This window comes from Silurus meridionalis, chromosome 19 (genome assembly GCF_014805685.1).
Source record: "Silurus meridionalis isolate SWU-2019-XX chromosome 19, ASM1480568v1, whole genome shotgun sequence".
Taxonomy (NCBI): Eukaryota; Metazoa; Chordata; class Actinopteri; order Siluriformes; family Siluridae; genus Silurus; species Silurus meridionalis.
In genome coordinates this window covers 10,684,480-10,704,599 of record NC_060902.1, presented here as the reverse complement: position 1 = coordinate 10,704,599, position 20,120 = coordinate 10,684,480, and the positions used below count along the sequence as shown (strand labels likewise).

General features: G+C 46.4%; 1 protein-coding gene across 1 annotated transcript in view; it reads left to right on the top strand.

Annotated features, from left to right (window-relative positions):
* Positions 1-20,120, top strand: part of syt6b (synaptotagmin VIb) — a 50,478-nt gene that overhangs the window by 9,047 nt on the left and 21,311 nt on the right. The gene's annotated exons all lie outside the window — the stretch shown is intronic.

The window sequence follows — 20,120 nt, the reverse complement described above, 5'->3', positions numbered from 1 at the left end:
CCATGGACTCCAATATCAAACAAAAATGGCCCTTTTCACTTGGGTTTTATCACACCAATTTGTGACTCTTTCATTTGAATGGTTTAAAGCAACATTTCAGTCGATCATGAACTAAATCCCCTGCTGGCACACAGCAAATGCCATGGCACTGTCAGGGGTCCACCTAACACGCCCCTCTCGGTAGCTGTCAGCTGCCTTCGCTCTGCCGCTGCCGGCTTTGATTCCCGACACCTGTGACTTGTTAACGATTTTTTATGTGTTGTCAAGAATGAGCAAGAAACAGACAGCCTAGGTTTGTCAGGGCAGATTCAGTATGTTACACAAGAAACTTTACAGTTGAGAACAGATGTGGCTTTTAACACCTGGCTGCTATTGACTGAGTACGTGTGTGAATTAGAGGGAGGGCAGTGGAGGTGTGCGGTTGCAGGGAGAAGAGGTGGAGAAGGTGGAGGAGTTCAGGTACATGGGGTCAACAGTGCAGATTAATTGGGAGTGTGTTAGAGAAGTAAAAAAAAAAGAGTGCAGGCAGGGTGGAGTGGGTGGAGAAGAGTGGCAGGAGTGATTTGTGATAGAGTATCTGCAAGAGTGAAAGGGAAAGTTTATAGGACTGTGGTGAGACCTGCGATGTTGTATGGTTTAGAGACAGTTCCATTGAGTAAAAGACAGGAGGTGGAGCTGGAGGTAGCAGAGTTGAGGATGTTGAGGCTTTCGATGGGAGTGACGAGGATGGACAGCGCATGTAGGACGTTTTGGAGACAAAGTGAGGGAGGCGAGATTGAGATGGTTTGGTCATGTGCAGAGGAGGGACATGGGGTATATTGGTAGGAGAATGCTGAGGATGGAGCCACCAGGAAGGAGGAAAAGAGGAAGGCCAAGAAGGCGGTTTATGGATGTGGTGAGGGAAGACATGCAGGTAGTTGGGTTGAAAGAGGCAGATGTAGAGGACAGAGACGGATGATCCGCTGTAAGATGGATGACGGATGATGGATGATCCGCTGGCGAGGGATGATCCACTGTGGTGACCCCTAATTGGAGAAGCCGAAAGAAGAAGAAGAAATAATCTATGCACCAGTAAGGCTAAAGCAGAATTGGCTAAAACAAATGATAATTATTTTAAATTTGGCATTAAAACTAACAATTTACTTTTAGAAGATTCGGAAAAATATTTTCACTCTATTAAAGTGGAAGATGGTGGTTGCTTAGAAGATTCAAAAGAAATTAATTTAGAATTTAAAAAAATATTATCAAGCATTGTATAAAAGTAATTTTGATACTGAAAATGCTGACACTGAAATAAATACAAAAATCTGGATTTTTGGACCTCTTCCCAAGAATGGTACAATAGACAAAGATATTCTTGATTCTGGAATATCTGAGGAGGAGATTTGCTATCAAATCTTCACAGAATAATAGGGCGCCTGGACCAGACAGATTCCCAATTGTATATTTTAAGGCATTTTGTAGAAAACTACTGACCCCTCTCATTACCATGATTAAGAAAGCGCTAGATACCCAAGTGTTACCATACTCAGTAGAGATGGCAACAATAAAATTGCTACCTAAACCAGGAAAAGATAAACAAAAATGTGATTCTTATAGACCTTGCAGTTTTCTGAATTCTGACTATAAAATTTTATAAAAAATAATTGCTATGTTATTGAAAATGTCAATCCCCACAATTTATCCATGCAGACCAAACTGGATTTGTCAGAAACAGACAAGGAGCTGATAATGTTCGTTGATTGATCCATGTGATAAATGCTGCAAAAAAACATCCCATGGTGATTTTATTGATGGATGCTGAGAAGGCATTAGATATATACAGTGAGGAAAATAAGTATTTGAACACCCTGCTATTTTGCAAGTTCTCCCACTTAGAAATCATGGAGGGGTCTGAAATTGTCATCGTAGGTGCATGTCCACTGTGAGAGACATAATCTAAAAAAAAAAAATCCAGAAATCACAATATATGATTTTTAAACTATTTATTTGTATGATACAGCTGCAAATAAGTATTTAAACACCTGTCTATCAGCTAGAATTTTGACCCTCAAAGACCTGTTAGTCTGCCTTTAAAATGTCCACCTCCACTATTATCCCAAATTAGATGCACCTGTTTGAGGTCGTTAGCTGCATAAAGACACCTGTCCACCCCATACGTAAGAATCCAACTACTAACATGGCCAAGACCAAAGAGCTGTCCAAAGACACTAGAGACAAAATTGTACACCTCCACAAGGCTGGAAAGGGCTACGGGGAAATTGCCAAGCAGCTTGGTGAAAAAAGGTCCACTGTTGGAGCAATCATTAGAAAATGGAAGAAGCTAAACATGACTCTCAATCTCCCTCAGACTGGGGCTCCATGCAAGATCTCACCTCGTGGGGTCTCAATGATCCTAAGGAAGGTGAGAAATCAGCCCAGAACTACACGGGAGGAGCTGGTCAATGACCTGAAAAGAGCTGGGACCACCGTTTCCAAGGTTACGGTTGGTAATACACTAAGACGTCATGGTTTGAAATCATGCATGGCACAGAAGGTTCCCCTGCTTAAACCAGCACATCGTCCGGGCACGTCTTATGTTTGCCAATGACCATTTGGATGATCCAGAGGAGTCATGGGAGAAAGTCATGTGGTCAGATGAGACCAAAATAAAACTTTTGGGTCATAATTCCACTAAACGTGTTTGGAGGAAGAAGAATGATGAGTACCATCCCAAGAACACCATCCCTACTGTGAAGCATGGGGGTGGTAGCATCATGCTTTGGGGGTGTTTTTCTGCACATGGGACAGGGCGACTGCACTGTATTAAGGAGAGGATGACCGGGGCCATGTATTGCGAGATTTTGGGGAACAACCTCCTTCCCTCATTTAGAATTGAAGATAGGTTGCGGCTGGGTCTTCCAACATGACAATGACCCGAAGCACACAGCCAGGATAACCAAGGAGTGGCTCTGTAAGAAGCATATCAGGGTTCTGGCATGGCCTAGCCAGTCTCCAGACCTAAACCCAATAAAGAATCTTTGGAGGGAGCTCTAACTCCGTGTTTCACAGCGACAGGCCAGAAACCTGACTGATCTAGAGAAGATCTGTGTGGAGGAGTGGGCCAAAATCCCTCCTGCAGTGTGTGCAAACCTGGTGAAAAACTACAGGAAACGTTTGACCTCTGTAATTGCAAACAAAGGCTACTGTACTAAATATTAACATTCACTTTCTCAGATGTTCAAATACTTATTTGCAGCTGTATTATACAAATAAATAGTTAAAAAATCATACATTGTGATTTCTGGATTTTTATATATATACAGTACAGACCAAAAGTTTGGACACACCTTCTCATTCAAAGAGTTTTCTTTATTTTCATGACTATGAAAATTGTAGAGTCACACTGAAGGCATCAAGGGCTATTTGACCAAGAAGGAGAGTGATGGGGTGCTGCGCCGGATGACCTGGCCTCCACAGTCACCGGACCTGAACCCAAGGTTAGGGGTGAGCTGGACCGCAGAGAGTAGGCAAAAGGGCCAATAAGTGCCAAGCATCTCTCGGGGAACTCCTTCAAGACTGTTGGAAGACCATTTCAGGTGACTACCTCTTGAAGCTCATCAAGAGAATGCCAAGAGTGTGCAAAGCAGTAATCAAAGCAAAAGGTGGCTACTTTGAAGAACCTAGAATATGACATTTTTCAGTTGTTTTACACTTTTTTGTTATGTATATAATTCCATATATAATTCCACATGTGTTAATTCATAGTTTTGATGCCTTCAGTGTGAATCTACAATTTTTAGAGTCATGAAAATAAAGAAAACTCTTTGAATGAGAAGGTGTGTCCAAACTTTTGGTCTGTACTGTATATATATAAAAATCCAGAAATCACAATGTATGATTTTTTAACTATTTATTTGTATAATACAGCTGCAAATAAGTATTTGAACATCTGAGAAAGTGAATGTTAATATTTAGTACATTGATTGAAAAGGTGTGTCCAAACTTTTGGTCTGTACTGTATATATATATATATATATATATATATATATATATATACTGAATAGATTAATGTGTTCTGTCATTGTCAGGAATCCACCTGCCATGCCCCCTTCGGTGGCTGTCATTGCCTCCTCGTGCTCCCAAGCTCTCAGCCCGAATCACGCACAGCTGGAGCTTGTTATTCACTCACTCCCAGCTCCAATATAAACCGCTCACTCACCGTGCTTTTCCCAGCTATATTGTGGATTTCTTTATACGAACTGCCGTTTTCATTCACAGGAATATACAGCTGCGCTACTTGTGTGTATATTTCCTGCCTTTTGTTTAATAAAGTTTCGTTTGCCGTTACTCCGGCTTCCGCCTCCGCCTCCGTTTCCCGCATGACAGAAATAACGGACCCCTGAATAGGATTACAAGGACTGAAAAAGGGGGGCGCGAAAAAAAAAAAAAAAAAAAAAGTAAGGACATGATCGGATTACCACAGTGGTCCCAGCGCGATCCGAATTTTGGAGGCAGGATTCGTACCGCCGCGATGAAGCGACCACTAAGCTCCGCCCCCGGGAAAACCCGGAAATCCGCTGCGGTTTCGCGCGGCTCGTGCTCGCCCCACAGTCTCCCAAAAGGTAAAGGCTCGCCCAACGAGCACTCAGAAGACCAAGTCACGTTGCAGAGCTCCTCCCACGGCGACGTCTCGCTCCCGAGCTCCTCCCACGGCGACGTCTCGCTCATGAGCTCCTCCCTCAGTGACTGCTTGCCTCAGGACCCCTCTCACGGTGACATCCTGCCTCCAAGGTCCCTGGAGGGTGAGGTCACACCGATGAACCCTGCCGAGGTCATCACTCAGCCTCCAAGCTCAGTCAGGGGCGTCGCTCCATCTCCGGTCTCCATCCAGGGGGTCTTCCAGCCGGTAAGCCCCGTTGAGAGCTCTGCCCTGCTTCCGGTAGTCACCAGGGTTGTCTCTCCACTCCAGGTCCCCGCGGGTGATGAGGCTTAGTTCCAGACCTTCCTGGGTAACGTCGATCCGTTCGAGGCCGCCGGGGTGGTCATCGCTCAGCCTCCGGTCATCACCAGGGTCATCGTGCCAGTCCAGGTCTTCGAGGTGGAAGCGGCTCTGTTCCAGGCATCTCGGGGTGGTGTCAACCCGCTCCAGGTCTCCGTGGTGGGCGTTTCCCCGCATCCGGCCTCCGCCGAGGGCGTTGCTCCGCTCCAGAGCTCCGTGGAGGACGTCTCTCCGCCTCCTGTCTCCGCCGAGGGCGTCGCTCCGCTCCAGAGCTCCGTGGAGGACGTCTCTCCGCCTCCTGTCTCCGCCGAGGGCGTCGCTCCGCTCCTGGTCTCCATGAGGGCTGTCTCTCCGCCTCCGGTCAGCGCCGAGGACTTCGCCCCGCTCCTGGTCTCCAAGTTGGGCTGTGCTCTGGGGTCGTTGTCCCGTTCCGGCTCTCCGCAGGGATAGTCGCTTCGCCTCGGGCCCTTTCTGGCTGTTCCAGGCTCCGTGGCAGTTCCGGCCGGGTCCCCTCCGGCCCTGGAAGATTGAAGGGGCCCTCCTCCGAGTGCCCTGGCCCGCCGGGCATTGAGTGGGTTGGGGCGTCCGGTGCCACCCCTTTGGGGGGGGGTGGTGTCAGGAATCCACCTGCCATGCCCCCTTCGGTGGCTGTTATTGCCTCCTCGTGCTCCCAAGCTCTCAGCCCGAAACACGCACAGCTGGAGCTTGTTATTCACTCACTCCCAGCTCCAATATAAACCGCTCATTTACCCACACTCCCCGTCCGTTATTGCGTGTTCATTCAGTCCACGTAGGTTCCTGTGAGTTCGCGTATGCTCATCCCCGCTACGTATCGTTCGCCTCGGACACTCTCTCTCACTTTGCGTGGACTGCGCTTCTTCCCAGGCGCACCAGGGATTATATTTTCATTTTCCCCAGACTCTGGTTTTTGGATTATCCCTGTGAACGCAGGTATTTATGTTTCTTCGCACGTCACGCTGTCAGCACCGCATTTCTCTGCTGCTGCCAGCGCCGTGCTTTTCCCAGCTATATTGTGGATTTATTTATACGAACTGCCGTTTTCGTTCACAGGAATATACAGCTGCGCTACTTGTGTGTATATTTCCTGCCTTTTGTTTAATAAAGTTTTGTTTGCCGTTACTCCGGCTTCCGCCTCCGTTTCCCGCATGACAGTCATAAAGCTTGAAATCTATGACCTTCGGAGACACATTTATTCAATATAGCAAAACACTCTTTAATTAAAACTCTATATGCAGATGAGCTCCTAATATTCCTAATATTCCAATTAAATCTTCCTTTCCCCTATTTCAGTGTTTAAAGGAATACAGTGCAGTATCAGGTTATAAAATAAATTACTCGAAAAGTGAGACCTTTCCAATTAATGTATAATACAATGATGTCAGAATTCTTTCTGGTTCACTAAAATGGTGCCTTGGTGGATTTAAGTCAAGTCAAGTCAAGAAGATTTTATTGTCATTTCAACCATATATAGCTGATGCAGTACACAGTGAAATAAAACAACATTCCTCCAGAACCTGTGTAAAGTTTATTAGTTTTAATGTGCGGCTTTGTCAGGCTGACGACGCGGAAGCGAAAATAACTCGAGCATTGTCTTTATTCAAACAAAACAGTTCAACAAACAAACACTCACTGCTGCCGAGGCGAGAAAACAAACAAGGAATATCCGCTCGAGACGAGTAATCCAAAAATGAAACCTAGAGTCCGAAACGGAATTGGGCAGTGGCTAAGAGTAATCCAGAAGGAACAGAACCAGGATACAAAACCAGCGGGGAATGCTGGCGGTCGAGCAGCCACGGATATCACCAGCATGACAATACAAGAACCGACAGCCTGTGACTCGAGAACGTGAGTCTATATAGTCTGAACCCTAACGAGTCACAGCTGTCGGTGTTCAGGCAGGCACTGGATAATGAGGAACCATGAGAGCTACTGAGGGGGGCGTGGCAGGGTGTATCTCTGACAGCGGCCGAGGAGGGCGTGGCAGGGTGCATCTCTGACAGCGGCCGAGGGGGGCGTGGCAGGTTGCATCTCTGACAGCGGCCGAGGGGGGCGTGGCAGGGGAATCCCTGACAGTACCCCCTCCAGGGCGGCACCGACGCCCCAAAAACCCACCAACGCCAGGCGGGCCGGGGCACTCTGAGGAAGGCCTCCCCAACCAACCCGGGACAAAGGAGGCCCTGTGAGCATCGCAGCAGATCAGGGGAGGATCGGAAGGGGCCAAAGGCAAAAGGGTGTCCTCGGTCGGGATCAGGAACGGGTCAGCGGCCCTCGAAAAGACCGGAAGCTGAGCCAAGCTCTTGGCAGAGACCAGCGGTGGCGCGATCTCCACGGCGTGGAACCGGAACCGTACGCTGTCCACGACGAAGGCCGGAGGCCGAGCGACGTCCACGACGAAGGCCGGAGGCTGAGCGACGTCCACGACGAAGGCCGGAGGCCGAGCGGCGTCCACGGCGGAGACCTGAGGCCGGGCGACGTCCACGGCGGAGACCTGAGGCCGAGCGACGTCCACGGCGGAGACCTGAGGCCGAGCGACGTCCACGGCGGAGACCTGAGGCCGAGCGACGTCCACGGCCGAGACCAGAAGCACCCTCGGCAGGACGAACACAGAGGCACCCTCGGCAGGATGTTGAACCGCAACGACACCCTCGTAGGGCCTCTGGAGAGCCTTGACGTTGATCCGGAACGACACCCTCGGAGGGCCGCTGGAGAGCTCGGACGTTGAACCGGAACGACACCCTCGGAGGGCCTCTGGAGAGCTCTGCCGGCGTTAGGGGGACCTGGAGGCCCCACGACTCTGGGGCTGAGCGGCGCCCTCGGCGGAACTCTGGGGCTGAGCGGCGCCCTCGGCGGAACTCTGGGGCTGAGCGGCGCCCTCGGTGGAACTCTGTGGCGGCCCAGCGCTCTCGTGACGACTCGGTGGCGGCCCGGCGCTCTCGTGACGGGTCTGTGGCGGCCAGGCGCTCTCGTGACGGGTCTGTGGCGGCCAGGCGCTCTCGTGACGGGTCTGTGGCGGCCAGGCGCTCTCGTGACGGGTCTGTGGCGGCCAGGTGACGGGTCTGTGGTGGCCAGGCGCTCTCGTGACGGGTCTGTGGCGTAGAGGCGCGCTCGTGACGGGTCTGTGGCGTAGAGGCGCGCTCGTGACGGGTCTGTGGCGTAGAGGCGCGCTCGTGACGGATCTGTGGCGGGCCGGCTCTCTCGTGACGGATCTGTGGCGGCCCGGCACTCTCGTGGTGACTCTGTGGCGGCCCGGCGCTCTCATGACGACTCGGTGGCGGACCGGCGCTCTCGTGACGGGTCTGTGGCGGCCAGGCGCTCTCGTGACGGGTCTGTGGCGGCCAGGCGCTCTCGTGACGGGTCTGTGGCGGCCAGGTGACGGGTCTGTGGCGGCCAGGCGCTCTCGTGACGACTCGGTGGCGGCCCGGCGCCTCGTGACGGGTCTGTGGCGGCCAGGCGCTCGTGACGGGTCTGTGGCGGCCAGGCGCTCGTGACGGGTCTGTGGCGGCCAGGCGCTCGTGACGGGTCTGTGGCGGCCAGGTGACGGGTCTGTGGCGGCCAGGCGCTCTCGTGACGGGTCTGTGGCGTAAAGGCGCGCTCGTGACGGGTCTGTGGCGTAGAGGCGCGCTCGTGACGGGTCTGTGGCGAGGCGCGCTCGTGACGGATCTGTGGCGGGCCGGCTCTCGTGACGGATCTGTGGCGGCCCGGCACTCGTGGTGACTCTGTGGCGGCCCGGCGCTCTCATGACGACTTCGGTGGCGGACCGGCGCTCTCGTGACGGGTCTGTGGCGGCCAGGCGCTCGTGACGGGTCTGTGGCGGCCAGGCGCTCGTGACGGGTCTGTGGCGGCCAGGTGACGGGTCTGTGGCGGCCAGGCGCTCTCGTGACGACTCGGTGGCGGCCCGGCGCCTCGTGACGGGTCTGTGGCGGCCAGGCGCTCGTGACGGGTCTGTGGCGGCCAGGCGCTCGTGACGGGTCTGTGGCGGCCAGGCGCTCGTGACGGGTCTGTGGCGGCCAGGTGACGGGTCTGTGGTGGCCAGGCGCTCGTGACGGGTCTGTGGCGAGGCGCGCCGTGACGGGTCTGTGGCGAGGCGCGCTCGTGACGGGTCTGTGGCGAGGCGCGCCGTGACGGATCTGTGGCGGGCCGGCTCTCGTGACGGATCTGTGGCGGCCCGGCACTCGTGGTGACTCTGTGGCGGCCCGGCGCTCTCATGACGACTTCGGTGGCGGACCGGCGCTCGTGACGGGTCTGTGGCGCCAGGCGCCTCGTGACGGGTCTGTGGCGGCCAGGCGCTCGTGACGGGTCTGTGGCGGCCAGGTGACGGGTCTGTGGCGGCCAGGCGCTCTCGTGACGGGTCTGTGGCGTAAAGGCGCGCTCGTGACGGGTCTGTGGCGTAGAGGCGCGCTCGTGACGGGTCTGTGGCGTAGAGGCGCGCTCGTGACGGGTCTGTGGCGGCTCGGCCCTCTCGTGACGGGTCTGTGGCGGCTCGGCCCTCTCGTGACGGGTCTGTGGCGTAGAGGCGCGCTCGTGACGGGTCTGTGGCGAGGCGCGCCGTGACGGGTCTGTGGCGTAGAGGCGCGCTCGTGACGGGTCTGTGGCTGCTCGGCTCTCTCGTGATGGGTCTGTGGCGAAGAGGCGCGCTGCTGGAGACACTGTGGCGAAGAGGCGCGCTCCTGGAGACACTGTGGCGAAGAGGCGCGCTCCTGGAAACACTGTGGCGAAGAGGCGCGCTCCTGGAGACACTGTGGCGAAGAGGCACGCCCACGGGAACCTCGAAACAGGGCAGCACGCTTGTAGATGTTCGGTGGCGGCACGGACTGCTCATGGGAGTGCTGGGATGCCAGGGCGCGCTCGCAAACGCTCGGAGATGGTGCAGAGCGTCCACAAGAACCCCTGAACACAGCAGCGCGCTTGTACTGACCCAGGGGCAGGGCCATGTGTCCGTGGAAACCCGGGAACTGAGCCTCGCGTTCTTGGATGCCCAGGGATGGAACCGCGCACCTTGGAGAACCCTGGAACGGTGCCACGCGCTCTGAAGAACCACGGAATGAAGCCGAGCACCTTGGAGAATCCTGGAACGAAGTGGCGCGCTCTGAAGACCCATGGAACGAAGCTTCTTCATCCTCAAGGGGACTGTCGTGGAGATCCACCACCTCCATCCCACACATCCCCAGAAGAAGCTCGCAGAATTCGGCGAGTGAGCCGAAATCGCCCCCATTGGCGCTCCATAATCTGCTGGGTTTAGAGAGAGCATCACCAGACAGGAGAGAAACGCAGAAGGCGATCTTGGCTCTTTCGGAGGGAAACTGGGAAAAATTTTCCTCCACATACTCGCCGATGTTCCTCAGAAATCCGCCCAATTCTTCTCCTTTCCCGGAGAATCGAGCCGGAAATCCCTTCGCGCTCGCGGAGGGGCGTGGCGCAGCCGCGCTTTCATGCTCCGGCTTCTGTGGCTTTGAGCCGCGAGAAACGGCTTGGAACTCCCGGTGAAAATCCGAAGCCGGGTTCGCCTGCCGATCCATCGCGGCCGAAATCGCGGAAGGGCGATTCCGCTTTCGGTTTTGGTCGGTTCTTCTGTCAGGCTGACGACGCGGAAGCGGAAATAACTCGAGCATTGTCTTTATTCAAACAAAACAGTTCAACAAACAAACACTCACTGCTGCCGAGGCGAGAAAACAAACAAGGAATATCCGCTCGAGACGAGTAATCCAAAAATGAAACCTAGAGTCCGAAACGAAAGTAAACGGCAGCAGCTAAGAGTAATCCAGAAGGAACAGAACCAGGATACAAAACCTGTGGGGAATGCTGGCGGTCGAGCATCCACGGATATCACCAGCATGACAATTCAAGAACCGACAGCCTGTGACTCGAGAACGTGAGTCTATATAGTCTGAACCCTAACGAGTCACAGCTGTCGGTGTTCAGGCAGGCACTGGATAATGAGGAACCATGAGAGCTACTGAGGGGGGCGTGGCAGGGTGCATCTCTGACAGCGGCCGAGGAGGGCGTGGCAGGGTGCATCTCTGACAGCGGCCGAGGGGGGCGTGGCAGGGTGCATCTCTGACAGCGGCCGAGGGGGGCGTGGCAGGGGAATCCCTGACAGGCTTATAGACAGGTGCGGCGTATTTATGTTGAAAATAAAATTCTTTGTAAAATTCTGTGGGTGCGGCTTATATTTGGGTGTGCTTAATAGTCCGGAAATTACAGTACACAATATCAACTATACCTTTTTTGAGTACAAGGGAGACGCTTTCTGGGATTACAAAAAACCCCGTTCTTTTGTATACCTTTGGTGCATGACAGGAATCATATACTTTTCTAGACATAAACACATTGTTACTTGTGAACACACCTCTTGACAATAATCCTAATATCCCAAGTCCTATTTCTGACAGACTTCTACAAAGGTGGACTAAAGAAGGATTCAAGATGATCGGTGACCTTTATTTTAATGGTATATTAGATGCAGACCATTTTATTTACCACGGGAATTCACCACTGTTTTTATTGTCGGAGTGTACATTCCACCCAGCGCTGGGGCAGTGGTAGTCCAGTGGTTAAGGCTCTGGGTTACTGATCACAAGGTCAGCGGTTCGAACCCCAGCACAGCCAAGCTACCACTGTTGAGCCCTTGAGCAAGGCACTTAACCCTATCAGCTCCAGGGGCGCCGTACCATGGCTGACCCTGCGCTCTGACCCCAGCTTCCAGATGAGTTGGGGTATGCGAAAAAACTAGAAATTTCCCCACTGTGGGACGAATAAAGGTTAAATTATTATTATTATTATTATTAATGCTAAGGAGGCGCTGTGTGAACTCTATGGGGCTATTAGCGACCTGCAGAATGCTCACCCCAACGGATTGTTTATTATTGCCATATATTTTAACCATGTGAATCTCAGACTGTGCTCCCTAAACTCCAATAAGGACTCATATGTACGAATGCTGTTCATTGACTTCAGCTCAGCATTCAACACAACTTCCCTCAGCATCCGATTGAGAAGTTGAGCCTACTGGGCCTGAACACCTCCCTCTGCAACTGGATCCTGGACTTCCTGACTGGGAGACCTCAGTCAGTCCGGATCGGGAACAGCATCTCCAGCACCACCACACTGAAAATCCTCTATTTCTTTCTGCAGTGCATTCATGTGCTAGGCAGCTGACAACTGAGCATGACACAAACAACACAAATGGACAGTCAAAGCAAAGCCAATTTAGAGTAACTGTGAAACAGTGTTAACTGCTAAACAATGCATATAACAAACGTATGACCCTCTGTGTAATTAAGCGGGATGCAAGATCTCTCACGTCTAAGTAGCCAATACAAGATAAATAATTGGTAATATTTATGTGCTTGGTATTCTTGGGAAGAAGTGCTGGATACAAAATGATCCCACCCCTGACTGTGACCCACTACATTCCCTACAGCCAAACAGCATTCTTGCACACTTACTGTACACACAGCCTTCACCCTTTCATGCTGGTCACAGAATCTCCAAATGCCAAACTCCCCCCTCTCTTATGAAGAGAAGATTTAATAATATCCAATTGTGGATCCATGCTCATGCATTGTTGCCAACTAATTTTAAAGTAAAATAAGTTGAAAGGATCACAGAATGACATCAACACGTCAAAAACTACAGCTTTGCTGTGATTTATTTCAAAACTTACAAGTAGAACAATCAATGAGACAGAAAGAACAACAGAACCCTTTTCTTTCACCCAGCCTGCACCTTGGTAACGAACCACAAGAAGGATGGTATGTTTTCAGTCAGGAATGAGTAGGCCTAATCTGCACTCTCGTGGACAAACCTGTAATTTTTCTAGAATAAATATTTTTATTTAAGGGGTACATTTAGGGTTCTTGAGATTTTTAAAATGTAATGACCTTTATTTGTTCTTAAAGTTGTGATGGACTGTCTTTTGTCGTTCTTAACCGAGTTGTTTCTTGCCATTATGTAATTGTTATATAGTTGTAATAGCACTAACAGGGCTAAGGGCTCTGTACTCACCCTTCCTCTGTACAAGACAACTGATGGTCTGAAGCACATTAAGAAGGCAGGAAATGTCAGATAATAAATACTGACAAGGCACAACTGTGAATTCAAAAAACATTCCAGGTGACTAGCTTGTGAGAGCAGAGAATGATATTGTATACAATGTAATAGTTACCTACCATGTGTATGTATATATATATATATATATATATATATATATATATATATATATATATATATATATATATATATACAGGGAGTGCAGAATTATTAGGCAAGTTGTATTTTTGAGGATTAATTTTATTTGAGGATTTAATTTGAACAACAACCATGTTCTCAATGAACACAAAAAACTCATTAATATCAAAGCTGAATATTTTTGGAAGTAGTTTTTAGTTTTAGCTATTTTAGGGAGATATCTGTGTGTGCAGGTGACTATTACTGTGCATAATTATTAGGCAACTTAACAAAAAACAAATTCATACCCATTTCAATTATTTATTTTTACCAGTGAAACCAATATAACATCTCAACATTCACAAATATACATTTCTGACATTCAAAACCAAACAAAACAAATCAGTGACCAATATAGCCACCTTTCTTTGCAAGGACACTCAAAAGCCTGCCATCCATGGATTCTGTCAGTGTTTTGATCTGTTCACCATCAACATTGCAGCAGCAACCACAGCCTCCCAGACACTGTTCAGAGAGGTGTACTGTTTTCCTCCTTGTAAATCGCACATTTGATGATGGACCACAGGTTCTCAATGGGGTTCAGATCAGGTGAACAAGGAGGCCATATCATTAGATTTTCTTCTTTTATACCCTTTCTTGCCAGCCACGCTGTGGAGTACTTGGACATGTGTGATGGAGCATTGTCCTGCATGAAAATCATGTTTTTCTTGAAGGATGCAGACTTCTTCCTGTACCACTGCTTGAAGAAGGTGTCTTCCAGAAACTGGCAGTAGGACTGGGAGTTCAGCTTGACTCCATCCTCAACCCGAAAAGGCCCCACAAGCTCATCTTTGATGATACCAGCCCAAACCAGTACTCCACCTCCACCTTGCTGGCGCCTGAGTCGGACTGGAGCTCTCTGCCCTTTACCAATCCAGCCACGGGCCCATCCATCTGGCCCATCAAGACTCACTCTCATTTCATCAGTCCATAAAACCTTAGAAAAATCAGTCTTGAGATATTTCTTGGCCCAGTCTTGACGTTTCAGCTTGTGTGTCTTGTTCAGTGGTGGTCGACTTTCTGCCTTTCTTACCTTGGCCATGTCTCTGAGTATTGCACACCTTGTGCTTTTGGGCACCCAGTGATGTTGCAGCTCTGAAATATGGCCAAACTGGTGGCAAGTGGCATCTTGGCAGCTGCACGCTTGACTTTTCTCAGTTCACGGGCAGTTATTTTGCGCCTTGGTTTTCCACACGCTTCTTGCGACCCTGTCGACTATTTTGAATGAAACGCTTGATTGTTCGATGATCACGCTTCAGAAGCTTGGCTATTTTAAGACTGCTGCATCCCTCTGCAATATATCTCACTATTTTTGACTTTTCTGAGCCTGTCAAGTCCTTCTTTTGACCCATTTTGCCAAAGGAAAGGAAGTTGCCTAATAATTATGCACACCTGATATAGGGTGTTGATGTCATTAGACCACACCCCTTCTCATTACAGAGATGCACATCACCTAATATGCTTAATTGGTAGTAGGCTTTCCAGCCTATACAGCTTGGAGTAAGACAACATGCATAACGAGGATGATGTGGTCAAAATACTCATTTGCCTAATAATTCTGCACTCCCTGTATATATTTATATTTATACATGCTGCTCAGTGCACAGGCCAATACGTGTTTGATGTTGGGTTTGGTGATAAAGGGCAAGGGATATGATGATCTCTCTGATTGAGGGGGCTGTCATGGAGTCTGAAAGTCTGCATCAAATTGTTTTAATTGAATGCAGCATTGTCGATAGGCAGAACATAAAGAGAGGCCCAAGAGAGCCTTTCTTGCTTTTTAGCACATTTCAAGCAGCTTAGCAGAGTTAAAGGGCTCAAGAGTAGCAAATCTTGCTCTGTGGATTTCATGTTGTGTGTGTTTGAGTGTTTGCTGCATGATCTACCATTTCCAGCCACTCTTTTTGATTATGGCAGTTACTGAAAGCACAAAGACAGACATAAATAAACTATAAATATTTATACCTCACCTGTGTTTGGCAGCTTGTACAATTCCTGTTTTCACAACCACCATGGAATGTTTCATGTCTTGAAGCATTGCCACACACTTTCTTTCATATCAGTATTGAATTAATTGTTTAATAAATGTAATCATTAGTACTATTATTGTTATTATTATTATTGCATTCATAATTATTGCCCAGCATGTTTTTTTAAATCCTAATCTAAAATGAGTAGGTCCTGTAACACATTATTATAAATATGATATTACAGTGGGTCATATACAAATAGACTGTGGTGTTTGGTGTGTGTATATTTGTCTTAGTCATTTGTGGCCTGTGGAATCACACACCTGTTGTCTGTTGCAGTGAGCGAGAGAGAAGGACAAGAGGAAAAAGATTAACGTCAAGAGAGAGACATGCTGAGCTCTGTGGGTATACATGTGTGCAATTACTAAAGGGCTGAAAGTGAGAAAGTGGCAAAATATTTTTGGTAAAACTTTTTTTTTGCCTTTCATTTCTTCTCAATGAGCCAGTATAATATTACTTGTATTATAAACATCAGTAAAGGATTCTTTTTGGGGTCTTTGTTTGAAAATTCTAAACTATATATTAAACGGGGTCTTTTGAGCCGTTTTGCAGTCTAAGTATGTTGCTCTGCCTAATTGCTTTGCTGTCTTTGTTTCTTCCCCTCTGGCCTTACTGCCATTGTTGTTCCCCTCTCTGGCCACCAGAGTACGCCCTCACTCAGGTTTCGATTTTCTTTTGTTCCATCTTCTTGTCTGCTCCATTTCCTTTCTTTGGATTTTGCACATCTGTTTTATATTTACACATTGCCTGCACTATTCAAAGTTTTGTGTTTTACCTTCTTCAGGCCCAGAGCTGTAAGCTTAACTCAGTTACTATGTATATCTTTTGAGTTACCTTGCCCAATCTAGTATTAGCTTAGCCATTTGTTTGTCCTTGTCCTTGTTTTATTTATTTATTTATTATTATTATTATTCAATTTTGTATTTATAGCACTTGTAACAATAAACATTATCCTAAAGCAGTGTTTCAGAAGTAAAAGGATTGCAAATATACATTTTAGCATCATAGATTAGTCCCTATTAGCGAAGGAAAAACACCCGGGGATACTATAATGAATAAACCTTATACCATCTTAGGAACCAGGAACCAGGCTCAAAAGCTAGACTCTATATATCACAGCCTGTGCAAGCTAGAGAAACAACTTGACTCGTTATTAAGGCTCATAGTTAATGGAAAAAGTTAGCAAGCATGGAGATTCTTATCTGGGATAGTGGAGTGTTATGCTAACACTTAATCAAGGGAAATGTACTGCATCTGCATATATACATACGTACAAATATTTAATTCTGAACAGTCAGTATGTATATTAACCTTTAACATAAATCTTACAAAATGCTTACAGTAATTACAGTTTAATAAGGAGTTTAAGTCTTTCATTTGAAAAAAAAAATTGCATCTCAATATTTGTTCACATTTTGGAGAATGTAATAAATACACTGTTCTGCAAAAAAAAAGTAACAAAATAGATTTAGAAGGCAAACTTACGCAACTGGCATACTGATTACTCTCACATTATGCACTTTTTGGAAAGCCCTTTTCTGCTGCACAAACAGTGTGTCGTGAACTAAGATTCATTCCTGTTACATTACACTCTTAGCACTCTCCTTTATAGTGTCTTTAGAATCAGAAGCAGCTGAGTTCTCCCCATTAGCTTATAAAACAATAATCTACATCTTAGATTTCTAAAGCAGGGGGCCATGAAACTCTCCAAAACACCAACCCCTTTGCTCAGGAATATATGATCAGGTATCCAATCACCTTTTCAATGATTTTTTTTTTTTTTACTATCTACACTTGATGCAAATTCCACACTTGATGCATTACATTGTGATAACAAATAAGTAGCTGATAAATTATAATAAGGCACTAGTTAGATTAAATTGTGGATTCCATAAGATTGCTATAGATTGTATCATGTACCACAAAAGAACAATGACACAATATGCACTGGCCCACACATTCATAATAATACAGATAGATAATGCTTATTTATTTATTCAATTGAAATAATTGTGACCAATATTATACTTAGACATGATAAATATAAGTGCTTCATATATGGATTATATTATATTTTTCTTAATATATTGTTTTTCAGAAATTTCCACTCATTTTCTAAATAAAGACAAAATAAATAAAAGACCTGCTAGTCAGAAGTAAATTATATCGTTTGGCGAAAAGCTACTCATACATGCAACAATTTACAACCATTTACTACATTTTCAAAAATACATAGAACCATCAGAGGAAAAAAAAAAGAAAATATAAGGAAAAATGGTTTTGAATTAGTCCTATTGGACATAATACACACATATTGAAGCATTTATACATTAGAAAATGTCTCCTATTATGCACACAGATGTTTACCCCTTCCCAGCAGAAAAATGTTTTGCTTTTTACCACTCTCAGCAATGTTAGTACACTATCAGTAAGAAAATAAGTTATGGTTTTGAACATTTAGGGTACTACTCTAATAGTGATTGTACTCTAACTGCTATGGTTGTAACCTAACTTGGTTATAGAAGCACTTTAAAGTAGTAATATGTATCACTTGTAATATATTGAAAAGCAGAAGGACACTGTCATAGAATTTACAAAAACTCAATTAAGCATCTTATTAAATGAAGACTATTTTCATTTAGCTCAGTGACAAATATGCACAAATATTAACCCAGTTATTAACCCCTTCCAGTCTTTATCTGCCCCACAACAGTCACAAATCTGAAAGCTTTACCGAGGATGACTCTGCATCCTAGGGTACCTCCGTGGGGAAGAACACTCAGAGATGTCCTCAACCCCACTCAAATTCTCAGCAAACTTATCATCATAGAATATAGCTGCTATAAAAAACTGGGATACAGGCATTTCAGCATTTCTTATCTTATGTGGAAACACTGCAGCCATCAGGCTCTGGCACTGACAATAGATAAAGGTGGCACTCTTTCCAGTAGCTGATCAAAATGTAAACTGTGCACCTGCCCATCACCAGTTCTGACTTTATATGACAAAGGAAATGTAATATCCATAATAATCTCAGTCATCTATTTGGAATCTCTAATGTAACTGCTCATTCTGTGACAACAAGAAGTTAGTCAAATAGTCTGCCATTCCCCCCTTTGGTACTGTATGAGCCTCTTTGGTTGACCATTTGAGCTTGGGTGATAAGGTGTTGTAGTGACATGTCAATGTAAGTGGTGTGACAGACAGTAAACATCATAAAATAATGACCTTTGAGATACTGTAACCTCATTGAGGAAACACAGATACTGGTGGAAGTTTATGCTATTGAATATAGTAAAATTGTCAAAACCTTATCAAATTGAGCATAAATCCACTCATTGGTGACGGTGTTCTGTAAGCAAAGTAAACAGGCCTCTCCTGGCCATCATTCTCCGTTTGGAAAAATAAAGCCCCAATAAAGTTAGGCATCTCAAACCACAAGTGTTTTATATATTCTAATAAACCAACAATTTTTCCATTTGCAGTAATTGTTTTGCCTGAGAATAAGCCATTATGTGTTTGGTGCCCCACTGAAATTTAAATATATATACATATATGTATATGAATGTAATGTATAAAAAGACAGTCACACTGGACTGGGACATGTATATATATAACTATTAATTAAGATGTCATTGTGATATTATGATATAGGTCTGGTTATGTAGTTCTGGTAGATGTTTCTTAATCCTTAATTCTCAACATTTTCCTTTCTTTTGAAATGGCTTTTCCGAAAGAACCATTGACTTAAAATTTTAATTTGTTTTATAATGAATACTAGTTGGAATCATCAGTGTGGGTGCCTGTAGGTGTAACAGACATGTTGCTTATTGGCTGCTGCTTTAACCAATCAGATTTTGAGTTGGTGATACCAGGGCCATCTACTAAATGTACAGTAGCTCAGCATTTTCACATATACTTTATTGGATAGTCAGAGAGCATACTAGTCAGAGCTAGAAATGTAATTTTAATTTCATAATAGTAGTAAATAAAATAAAAGTAATAAAAGTAATGCAGGGCAAAATGCATGGAAAACCTGGGCTCGTTTTTATTAGGTACAAATCTATACTTCTGCTAGAGATGACATATGTGAAATGAGACTTATTGAATTGTGTTAATTGGGTTTCTTGCCTTAGTAATGGCATTCATTCTCACTGCATGAGATACATGTCTGTGATGCAGTGCTCTGTTATACCGCATTTCTGTATAATACTGATGTTTTCTACAGATGTGGCATCATAATGATGGTAATACGAGGTGATTTGAATTAGGTAGGACAACACTAAAAGCATCGGTGTGAAATGCAGGCCTCCTGTAAAGTGTGACCCCTGATGTGAGCCCATGACCTCTAGGATGCCCCAATAAAAAATAATGTATTTTTTTTGCAGTATGAGTAGCTATATCTCTTCTTGTTTGAAATGCTTATTATTAGAAATTGTCAACCATGACTAAAACATCTGAATAGCCATGAGATTTTCCCAGGGTTTCTGAAAGCCAATTGCAAATGTCAGAACATATTAGAAGGTGCACTAAAGGTCTTTTTTTCTTTTTTATATATTTTATAGACCCAATTTATATGATATAAAGTCAATATTAATGTAAGCTCTAAATAGCAAAAAAAAGTCAAAAAGAAAGGAAATAAAAGCAACCCTTTATTCTGCCCACTCTTATTAAATATTATCTTTAATATTTCACTTAAACAAATGTATAAAACACAGGGTGGGATCAATTAACTGCAGGAGACTGATCAGGCAGGAAAGGAAAGGTTGCTCTGGAAGTTAGAAACCACAGGCACTAATGCTACCTGATAGAAGCACACTGCTGTCATTAGTAGCCCTGCAGCGAGAGCTGAACCCAGACTG